Source organism: Triticum urartu, chromosome 3A (assembly GCF_056163025.1).
Source record: "Triticum urartu cultivar PI428250 chromosome 3A, HENAU_Tu73, whole genome shotgun sequence".
NCBI lineage: Eukaryota > Viridiplantae > Streptophyta > Magnoliopsida > Poales > Poaceae > Triticum > Triticum urartu.
Window position 1 is genome coordinate 344,081,290 of NC_141875.1, and position 12,647 is coordinate 344,093,936.

Below are 12,647 nucleotides of genomic sequence, written 5' to 3' on the forward strand. Positions count from 1 at the left end.
ACGAATCTTCTTTCATTTGCAAACGAATCTGTATGTATTACCATGCCCGTGTTTTCCTTGCAATAATTAGTCATTCGAAACGAGATACTCCATCCGTTCACTTTTGTAAGTCATTTCAGACAACTTAAAATGAACTGTTTTGCACATTGTCTGAAATGTCTTCAAGGTCTTATAAAAGTGAACAGAGGGAGTACTAGAAATTAATTAATGAGGAGTTATTTGAAAAAAATCGAAACGGTACCCACGCTAACGTGGATTAGAGTGTGTGTCACATAATTAGTTATTTTAATTAGAGTGTGTGTCACGTAGTTAGTTATTTGAATTAGAGTGTGTGTCACGTAGCCATCTCCAATTCTAACATGGATTTCGCATTTCACTGTATCCACGCTACTTTTGTAATACAAATTCATATGTATATGATGAACACCATGGTAGTGAGAAAACTTTTGGATGGATTCAAACATATAACCTACAAAATAGCACAACAAACTGAGTCAATGTCAACTTTTCAAAACTTAGTATGGCACGAATTCGAAATAATTACCCGTATGCCTAGTCCCCGGTTCAAATCTTACAATGTACACCAAATTGAAACATCGATATTAAGTCTCATACTATGTACATTCAAATGTTGTTTTTAGCCCCCCCCCCCGCACAAACCCTACATACTTCCTGTATCGGTCAATCTTCCTCTCCTAACCGCCTTAGGAAGCTATCGGTTTCCAACACACGTTCATTCTTTCTCTCCATGTTTCGATCTCTTAGTCTCTCAACTACACAACCCCTTTTTCCACTCTGTTACCAAATGTATTTACCTCACACACCCGCCATTGCACCCCATGCCGAGCTCTCTCTCTCTCCCCCCTCTCCCTCTCACCCTCTCGCGCTAAATACATGCATTGCCTATCTAGCCCCCCAACCTCTCGTGCATGCGCACGCACGCACGTTGTATATCTAGGTCACTCCCTCGAGATTGTCTCACTCTTTCTTCCACACGGCGGGCCACACTCGCTTAATCTCGCTCTCTTTATCTGAGTCTCGTTTAACCTCCTTTTCTTTCACACACAAATGATATATCTCCCTATTCGGGCCTCGATCGACATACTCTATACTCTCTCACGCAGATTGTCTATCTAGGTTAGTCCATCCAAGCCGCCACCACTCTTTCGACCTCATGGTGGGCCACGCTCACTCAATCTCTCTCTCTCTCCGTATGTCTCGACTGACCTCGCTCTTTCTCGGACAAAAATGATATATCACCATGTTGAGCCCAATTCAACCTATTCACATTGTATACTCTCTCACGCACATCATCTATCCAGGTCACTCTCTCCAACCCGTCTCAATCTTTCGATCGCACGGCGACCCTATGTGATCGGTTGACCTTGCTTCCTCTCACGCACAAAATATATCTACAAGTCTGTGACTAGATCATCTCTCAAGCTCTATCTTACAGCCCTCGCCCTTGCCAAAAAGCTCAATCGGACAATATCTCTCCAGAGCATATATATTTGTTCAATGAATGTCGGACCACACTCACTTTGTCTCTCTATCTATATGTCTCTCGATTGACCTCGCTTTCTCACACCGTATCTTCCACGCATTGAAGCTACTACCTCTCCATCCCTTGCAAAGACGGAGCTATTTACATTGCGAGGGGCACTCCAACCTTGGATTAATGTGTGTAGGCATTTATTCCGGTCGGTTTAGATTATATTTTCGTAGCATTCGGCCCACAAATACTCCAATCACCGTAGCAGGTAATTAAGCTACGGGGAGCACATAATATGAGCATCGGGGAGCCGTTGGATCGAAGATGCAGCGGCACACATGAGGCCTGAATGTTTTATTTGCAAAAAAACCTTTGGAGAGTTAGGAAATTGCGCATAATTACAAAGACTACTCCCAAGCCATTGGATCTCACTTCCAATGGTGTAAACACTCATATCACCATAATATCTAAGCTGCGGGGTGGATGTGATATTCTATGTCGCTGTCATTTTTGTTCATAAACTTGCAAAAAACGTGTAACTCGTGCCGTTACTTGTCTAACCGTGCAAAGTGTTTGTTCAAAAAAACCATCCTACACTGAAATATCGGAACAACACACGAGGGTCCCACTTGTCATTAATCAAATTTGGACCTAAAACTACCAAATTTGGAAGACGAGATTCAAACTGGCAACCTGGACTACAAAGCGTAAGTCGATAGCCTGAAAAAACGAATGGTTGTTGGCTTTGTCCCATGACTTGATTTTATATAGTACTTGCATTGAGTAGAGTAGAGGGAGTGCCTCGTCAATACGTGCATGACCGTTATCTCACTTACTGGTGGGTCCCAGGTCTGCGATCTCAATCTCTCTTCTCTCCATCGTCTAACCTTTGCACGGGCACACACGAAGAGCGGCGCTAGCTTGCCTTGGTGTTATTACAACTAAAAAAACTTGGAAAATAGAAGAATCGCCTAGAATAAGAGACGTTGTGGCTGGTCGAGACGGAGCTAACCACATCTATCCTCCGTGCCACGTTTGCATGATGAAGCTGTGTGGCTAGTGGGGTGTTTTCAACTGACTGGCTGGGTCCCGAGGTCGAACCATAGGTACTCTACTACGTCTGATACAGTATATTTTTACACGCACATTTTTCCTCCGTGCCAAGACGTGCCACACCTCGCACGATTTCGGGGTCCTCCCGGGTGGTGCACGCATATATTCTTCCTGGCGTGGGACGCCCTACCACGCGTTTTCTGGGTCCTCCTCGGTCGTAGAGCCGAAGCAAGTAAATGAGTCGTCAAATCACGAAAGACCACCTTTCCCGCCGAGTACATTAGTGAAGCACGGTGGCTAGCTAGTTGGGCTAGTTCGACCGATTAGCTAGGCCGCTGCCACATTTGTTTTTTCACCCCTTTTTTTATCTACTTGCCGGCAGGTAAATTTAAATATCCGCCGTGGTGTTGCTCTGGTGTTTGGGTGCGTCAGGATTTTTAATTTTTTGATTGACGGGAGCAGGCGCGGCAGGATTTTTAATTTTTTGATTGACGGGAGCAGGCGCGACAGCAATTAGTCCCGATGACTCCGCCTGTACCCACTACTCCCTGATGTGAGAAGTCGTCGACTGGTGTTTTACCATGGTGAAAACCAAAAGATTCCCCGCTCCCTCCGCCTTCCCGTAGATTGCATTGCCTTTAAGCCGTTTCGTCCCCTTTGCTTCCTCTCCCCATTGCTTCTACCTGGTGCCTTGGCGGTACAGTAGATCCCAGAGTCCGAGGTGAGGCTCCTGACACAGGAGCTCCATGCCAAGGATGCGGAGCTCGGGGCCAAGGACGTGGAGCTCCATGAGCTCAAGGAGGAGAGGAGTGCCATGCTCCTCCGTTATGTGCAGGAGTTCACGGAGCTTTAAAAGCGGCAGGCGTCCACCACAAAGATGCTCAAGGCGTCGGCGGCGTTGCTGCAGAAAGCGGGAGATACGATAGGCCGTCAGGGGAGCCGGCTAGAGCCCGAGCGGGCCGGTCGTGACGAGGTCCAGGATCGCCTCAGCCACTTGGTGAACCAAGTTGCCACGCACGTGTTGCGGCTGCGCGGTGCCTACCGTCATGCCAGCGCGACGATGCCGGCCGTCGAGCTAAACCCTCTGCATGGGCATGTCCATGTCTCGGCGCAACATGACCGTTGGATCAAACTCAGACGGTGCAGATCAGTCACTGTAGCACAAAGCATGTGGGTGTGTTTGGTTGCATTCTCATCTCAATATAGTTGTTTCCTCTTCGTGTATTTTTGTCAACCTACTAGTGTGGACTCATGCACCCTTCATGCACTCTGCCAAACACCCAAAAGTGGGTCGAGAAGGGAACTTTTGCTCCAATCCCGTGCACCCTTCATACACACTCCCTAACACTATTCGTGCTTCATGTGGTTCATATTTCGTGGAGTACTGTAGCACCGTACTCTCCGTGCGCTGTTGACCTAGTTCTGTTAACATTGATCTCACCGTCCATTCTCGATCGGACAGTCGAAAAAGCGATACTATGTTACTATATAGGAGTAGTTGACATGCGCACAACATCATTTGTTATCTTCATATCTTACTACACTAGCAACAAGATTGTGTAGTACTGGCGTATGAACCACTGCACATGCCTAGTAGTAGGAGCACTGTGTATGTTCAAGTGGCTGCCGTGTTTCGCACTCCTCCGTCGTAAGAGTGGAAACGCTTGCTGTAATCATTTTTTTCTTCTGAAAAACAATGGACACGCTCTACCGTGCGGATCCTCCTCCAACCATGCACTAAATTACTCACTTTCGCCGACGTGTGGGACAGCCAGCATCGGGGTCCACCAGCCATGAACTAAATTACTCCGTAGTAGAGTGACGGTAGACTACCCCGATCGAAGCGCCGCAGTAATGCCCAATGAGCTGTCAAATCACAAAACCCCCTCCTTTCCAGCAGTAAGTTGGACGGACGAAGCAACCATCATTTCACTCTTCTCTCTCAGCTTCGTCTCTACCCAACCCTCGCTTCTACCTCATATTTTTCCTCATATCTTCAAGAAAACCCCGACCTGCTTCTGCCATTGTTCTTCTCTCCCAAAGAAGGAAAGGTGAGAGCATCAATGGTGTTGATTCTGGCCAAGGCCCGGTCTTGCAACCCCGAGACTGATCCTATAACTCCCTCTCTTTTCTTCTTTTGGGTTTGTGATTATGGTTTCTTTTATTTTATTTCTATTTGACAGTTTCTTGATGGACGCTGGAGCACCGACCGAAGTGATGTCTATGGCTCCAGCAAAAACCATCGAGGCTCATGGTACGAAGAAGCGCGAGCACCCCGCCGAGACTACCGCAGACAAGCTCAAAGCCATCGCGCTGTCCAAGCCCCCCTCTCCGGGATCCCTCATTAAGCAAGTCCAGGTAATATCTCTTCTTGACGATCTTTTTCTCGATCTTGATCTTGTTTTTTCATCTAACACGCAGTACTAGTACTAGTAGTACAACTTTTCTGGGTGATCTTGCATATGATTTTTGTGTGCCAAATGACGGTTCTAAATTCCTCTTTTGACCAAAACATGCGAGAGGTTGACACTGATTTCTTGTAGATTACTTTCAACTACTCCCTCTGTCCCAAATTTCTTGTCTTAGATGTGTCTAGATACGGATGTATCTAATACTAAAATGTGACTTGATACATCCGTATCTACACAAATCTAAGACAAGAATTTTGGGACGGAGGGAGTACTGTATGAACATCAATGCTACCTTTTAAGAGGGTATATTTGCCTCAATAACTTGTATTATGGATATTGCATGTAATCCCTCTGCTCTCATGCCTTTGAAGACATGTTCTAGTGTCTTTGTTCACTCATTTTTGTGTGTATATGTAGTCATATATGGAGTATAATAACGAAAATCATCTTATATTTCTGAATGGAGGTAGTAATAAAATATGGTTTCTGTTTGAATTAGAACCAGGTCCGCGGTGGAGATGAAGTTCTCAAAGTCATGCCGTGTGAACTGGAAGACCTGATGATCAGTTCTACTGCTGAACTATCCAGCTGCTGTGTCCTTGTCACCACGTGTCCTGAACTAGTGTTTTCCTGTAGCATTGTTGTCAGGCGTGTTCTCGAGGCTGTACTTGACCACAAAAGTTTCCTGGCTGTGCCTTCGATTATGAAGGGTGTGGTTCTTGTAAAGCTTCCCAACAAATTGATGCGACCTGTCTTCATCATCATGTTTATGAGTGGAAAGACCACTCTGTTAGGTTCTCCAAGGTTGACAAGATGGTGATGGTGCATGTAGACATCTCACACGAAGTCCATGGCCTAGTCAGTTATGCGGGGTTCATCCCGTAGGTCGGTGGCAAAAAATAGTCTGCAGAGTTTAGTTAGTGCAACTTTGCTTGTCTGTAGTAAGTACTATTGTTCAGTTCTTGATTTGTGTTTGTGAACCATGTATTGTTTATTAGTACTGTCGCTTTTGGTGTGTGGTCAGTCCTGAGAACGGTCTATGTTAATGTCTGTCCACTCAATTCAGTCTGTATATTTTGAAGTATCCATATCATTATTTTTGTGAGGACGGTCTATCAATTATGGTTACACTCCAATATCTGTATGCATTGCAGGGTTTATTGCACCCACCAGGATTTCCAGCCCCATGGATGTTCAGTCCATACGATTTTTCACGTCCTTTGGACTATCCTGCTTGTGGGAGTAGGCAGGGCCCCAGCATGCCACGCGTAGTTGAACGATCAATCTTCTGTTTAGTACTTCAACATAGTGATTTCCTGGTAAGGATTCACTCGTGTCACATCAAGTAAATCTTATTGATTTACTGTCTAAATCTCATTGATTTAATGTCATGTTTTCTTTCTTTCCTGCAATTTTACGATGCAGGTTTTGCCATGTGACATTCATCACAGAATAAACAGTTTGGTTTGCTCTACGATGGCTATTTTTGCAGGTTTCTCTTCTTATGTCGTGTCAGTAACGAAGGCACTGTCCATCACTTATATTACTGGAAAAAATTGGATCAGTCTGTTGTCTGAGTACAAGCTGAATCCCTATGATGAACTGCAGCTTGGTTTAACAAAAACGCCACAATTAGTCCTTCTCGCGTTTAAAAGAAATGAAGAAAAATACTGGATCACGGTCACGGATCCTAGTCAAGTTAGAAAGCTGATCATAGCAGACCAGACACGACCGCCGCTGTCTCGCACAGATCGAGCACCGACAGTTGCTCTAGCACTGACAGCGGTAGCAGCTCAGTCTGATCCAGCTGAGGATTGGGCACCGATCGCGTCAGCGGATCAGTCTGATCTACCGGAGGATCGGGCATCGACACCGGCACCTGCTCCGACACCGGCACCAGCTCTACAAGGAGCACCATCTCCGGCAGCAGCAGCGGCTTCGGCACCTGCACCAACACTTGCACTTGCATCTGCTCCGGCCCGTGCAGTTGCACCGGCAACAGACTGGGCTGCGGTTCGCACTTCATATACCAAAGTCCTTACAAAAACTGACATGTCCACCTTCTTGGTAAGCATTGGACGCGCAAGTGCTTCGTTCTTTTTTCTTTCCATGTTGTTTCACATGATTCACTGTGTTGATCTAACTGTTTGGGTATGTCTTCTTGTTTGCAAACAGAGAATTCCTAGAGCAACGAGGGAGTCGTTCAATAATCCGGGCGACCGCGGCTAAGTTTCTCTTACCATGCGCAGCCTTGGTGTGAATGAACCTGCTCAATATATCGTAAGTACAAAGGATGGTCGCATGATGATTGATGCTAAAGGATGGTCAAGGTTCAAATCTAAATCATATCTTTTGGTAGGGGATGATGTCAAAATCGAACTTTCTTGGCAAGGAGAGCTGGTCCAAATCAACTTTGAAATTCTTCAATAGCAGCACGCAACTGCCTAACTGATCTATCCTCCGAGAGATTTTGATGTAATAATCTGGCATGGTGAAACAAGTGTCCTGTGTGTATAAGTAGTACGATAGTATTATTTATCACATGGTATATCGTTGATAGAATTGCAACTCTGATTGCTGGTTAGGAACTGTCGTTCGATTTCATTCCAACAGTTTCCGTGCTTTATTCAATTTTGTGTATTCGCCTTGCGACAGCATCTAAAACCAGCGTCATACCGATCACTTGCAATATAAAAAGCGTTGAGGTAGAACACATGGGCCCCCAAACATGCAGGGTCGACCTATGGCCCAAAGTCCAGAACCTGGTTTCGAGAAGCACTAGCTCAGTGCAGAAGTGGCGTCCTCCTCCTGCTGTGGGTTGGGCGAAGATGAATGTTGATGCTGCTTTATCTCGCAATGGTGAAAGGGGAGCCCTAGCAGTTGTGAGCCGGGATCATATAGGCTTCTTCCTTGGAGCATCGGCACTCGTGTGCGAAAGTGTTACTGATCCAGAGATCCTAGAGGCAATGGCATGTTGTGAGGGGCTATCTCTGGCTCTTGACTTAAACCTGCAACAAGTTCAGATTAGCACCGATTGTTCAGCAACAGTCAAGCATATCGGAGAGGCATACTTGGGGCCCAGCAAAGTTATTATGGATGAGATCAAGATGAAGAAGAATATGTTCCAAACCATGGAGATCATACATGAAAAACGCGAGTGTAATGTTGAAGCTCATGTGCTCGCAAAAGCTGCTACTTCTTTGCCCTGTGGACGCCATCTTTGGCTCACAGGAACCCCCGAAATTATTTGTATACCTATGACTGTTAATCTTCAATAAAGCAGCTTTTATCCCTCAAAAAAACATATGAGTTTTATATTCTCAGCTGAACCCCCATAATGCCCGTGCGTTGCAGAGGGAGTATTTTTCTCGGCAAGGTGAGCCTGTGATATAAAAGATTTGTATATTTCTTTACAGAGGGAGTATCTCTCTGTCAAAATATATATTTATGTGTAACTAGTTACTCCTGTCTTTCTACTTCCTTTCGCTGATATGTGGGACAACCGGCAACGGGGTCCACATGACATATGCACAAATTAGAGTGCACAACTTCACGGTAGACACACCCTGGCGTAGCGCCGCAGTAATGCCCAATGAGCCGTCAAATCACAAACCCCCTTTCCAGCTTTAGCAGTAAGCTGGACGGACGAAGCGGCAATATTTCACTGGGCCTGAATCCCTTTCTCCCTCGTCTGCTTGTTCAGAGAAAACCCCCTCTCGGCGATTGCATAGGGTTTTCTCATGGAGAATCAGGTACGAATTCTTCATCCATCCCCGATAAACCCAAGTCCCTTGGTCGCAGGTAATCCTAGGATGGCAACCGCCGCCGTTGATGCATTTTTCTTCCTACTGAATCTAGTGTGTTTCATTTGCAGTGCCCAAAGTGCGAGTACCCTACAGGTTTCTGCGCCCTCGGTGAGACGCCACACTTGTTCCTTCTCATCCTAAGACAACATTTTGAAACGCGCACAGTATGTTCCTAGAATCCTCTTTTCTATCCGGGAGGGTGGGATTTTTTTAAACATGCTGTGTTCTCATATTATTTTTCCTGCAGTGTATTATTTGCTCTGCCAGAACACATGTACTCAAGATGCTCGGCCTTGCCAGAACTGAATACACTAGTTTAATGGTCAAAGTGAAGACAAGCCATGGATATAAGTTCCGAGTTGGGTTCATGAACCAAGAAGATCGCTGCTTTTTTTATGGCCGAACTTAGATAAACTTTCTCAAGTGTTACGGACTGAAAGTTAGCGCACGAATGCTGATGGAGATAGCAGAACCTGGTCTCATCTTCACTGCAATCTTCCAGCCCGACGTCGTTCCAATTGTTCATCCATGTTAGTTTTGTATCTGGTTCTTGCTTGTTGCCTCGATTACTTCTTAATCCACCTATTCTGTCCAAGTAATCACAATTTAACTTTAGAAGTAGCAACGAATCTCTCACGAAGATGCTACTTCTAACTAATATTTTCTTATAATTGGTGGCACGTGTAGGTTTTTTCAGAGTAAAGCAGTCTGCTCGTTTGTTACTCTGTAATAACTCGGCTATTACTAATGGCACTGAAGTTGACTGGATCGACATCCACAAGTTCCTACACTTTATTGATCGTCTTGAGGTCCTTGTGGGGCGTTTGAATGGTGGAAGGCCACGTGGGATATGTGTGCCACTGCTGCACTCATTGAACAGGTCCAACTGTGTCGAGAAACTTATGGTACGAGCTATTTTCTGTTATATATGTTGTTCATAAACTATTGCTTATACACAGTTTTACAGCTATGGTCTTCTTGAAACAGGAACTGCCGAGTTCTATTGTTCCTATACAAATGCCTGACCATGGTCGGGTCAGACTTGCGCTTGGTCACAACATGATGTTTATGTCAACCTACTCAATTCCCCTTGGAGGTGAAAAGATACTTATTCATGGGTGGTCTCAAATAATGAAGGCCCATCCATCTTGGAGAATAGGACAGAAGATTATGTTCATGCTTTTCCATGGCTCTAAAGCGAATATCCTGTTTATTGACCACGTTGCGAGATGAAGCCGCTTTCAGAAGGTTGTGGATGCGCGGGGTGGTGCCTGGGCCTTGTCCTGGGGCTTGGCGGCCTCACCCTTGGTTAACTGTAGGCGAAGTAGCACTGTTCGAGGCGTGCTTTGTATGGTTGAACTTGTATAAGTACTCATACTGCTTTCACCTTTGGTTGTTAAGTGCCCCTGCTGGTTTCAGTTAAGGTAGTTAAGTACTACAGTCTGTCGTGTTTCTTCAGTCCTGTCTTCCTCCAGCCTCCAAAACCAAACCAGCGCCGGCGGGGCCGCCTGCTTCCGCCTCCCACGGCTGGCTGCGCCTCAGCGCACGCATCGCCGCCCCACCGTCTCCTAAATCGTTAACGTCGACGTCCTCCGCGCGCTTTGGTGCGCTCGCCGCGGCGCCGCCCTCTCACGTTGTCAACATGGTCAACAAATAATAGGAATCGGTAGAAGTACGTGGAGAGGATGATAGTAGGGGCCCACCACGTCAGCGTATGGAAAAATAAAATGCTTCCTCCTAGTGTTTTCCTGACATCTAGGACCCACGACATTGGGACACCTGGGACATAGCTACTCGAGCAGTATTTTTTTTGTTTGGTATTGTTGAGACGGAGCAGGGTTTGAACTGGGTTGTGGCCCGTCTAGCCCAGGCTTATATTTTATGTTCACCATGTGACTAGCCCAGCTATTTTTTCTTTGTGAAAATGAGCCCAGTTTATTTTTTCTGAAGAATACCCAATCTAGGCCTACTTATTTTTCTACGCCCTGATGGGCTGCAACTCTTTCAAGACGCCCACAAATCTTGAAAGTAATATGAAATGGGTTGTAAATATAAAAACAGATGAAAAATTGGCAATTACTTTATAATTTCTGAATTTTATTACATTTTCAGATTCCTATTTCACTGGGCGTTAATCTAATTTAAATATATCTTCAAAGTACTTTAAATCTGGCTGGACATTTCGGTATTAAAAATAGTTTGGAACCCACAGAAATATGCGAAATTGGCCCTGGCCAACCAAAAAAACGACTGCAATAAATTGCATAAGAAGTTGCCATGAGCTATATATAAATTATTAAAAAAGAGGGAGTGGTCTGACTTGTGGGCCTGTTTAGTTGACGCGTATGCAAGATTTTTTTAGTTATTATATACGTAAACAAACCATTCTAGCAGACGTAACCGTTGGATGTCAATCCAACGGCCGTCGTGTTTCTTCAATCTCTGATCTTCTTGCTCCAGCCGCCAAAGCAGCGCCGGCGGGACCGCCTACTCCCGCCTCCCGTGGCCGGTTGTGCTGCCGCGCAGGCCTCAGCGCCCCCTACTACTCCCACCGCTGGCCAGGGCATCCCTCTACTCACTCACACCCCTGTTATTCTGCGGCAATGGCAGCCTCACACCCCAGCCGAACCGGTGAACGCTCGTACTCCTCTCCGCGTGGGCATCCACTGCCGCGTCTTCCCCGGCTCCGCGTCGTCCCCTTCCTATGCCTCACCGTCGTCCACCGCCGTGGTGCTCTCGGCGCGGCGTGGTAAATGTGGTCAACGACCGACTTCCATCGGAACAGTACTGTACATGGAGAGGCTGACAGCTGGGTCCACGGCAGCCGCAAGGAAGTGCCTCCTTATTACGCGCAAAATAATTATTCCTCCACCTGACAGCGGGGACCCACCGGACGGGTCACCAGTATTTTGCGAAAAAAATCGTTTCCCCTGACTGCTGGGACCCACCAGCTACATCTTCGCATGCAAGGAAGTGCCTGACAGTCGGGACCCACCTGGTCAAAGCGTATGTAGTGTTGTCATTCTGGTCGCGAACGTGTACGTACATATATACTGGTCGATGTAGAGGTGCGCACGTGTCGTAGTAGAGGCGCGCACGTAGCATGTACACGTACGTACAGCGGCCAGGGTGCAAGAAAGAAAATACGGCCACGTATGTGTACATACGGGCGGGGTCTTGAACGCCTACTCACGCATACGTACGGCCAGGGCTCGTGTACATGGCTGGGTCGGAACGGAGAAACAGCGTCGTCGTCGTGTTCATGGGGAGGCAACGGAATGCGTCGTGTTCATGGGGAGGCAACGGAATGCATCGTGTTCATGGGGAGGCAACGGAATGCGCTGTGTTCATCGGGAGGGCTTGGACGGAACAGGCGATGGAAACAAGGCCTGGCGTACCGCAGAACGGAGGAAACGGCCTTGTGTTCGACCGGCCACGTTCGAAATGGGATCCTGTTCATCGGGAGGGGTCTGGCGTACTGCAAAACGGAGGAAACGGACCTCCTACAGTCGAAACGGGGGTCCTATTGATCGGGAGGGGTGTGGCGTACCGCAAAACAGACGAAACGGACTTGTGTTGGAGCGCTACGGTCGAAACAGGGGTCCTGTTCATCGGGAAGGGTGTGGCGTACCGCAAAACGGGACTCCACGGGATACTGTTCATCTCCACCGTCGACCACCTGCAGCCTCCACGAGCTACTGTTCATCCACCGTCGACCTCCTCCAGCCTCCACCTGCGACTATTCATCCACGGGCTCCTGTTCATCCAGCCTCCACCGTGCGCTACTCCACCGGCTACTGTTCAACCACCCGTCCACCGTCTACTGTTCATCCAGACCTCCACACCACGGGGTCCTGTTCAACCACCCCTCCACGGGCACCCCTT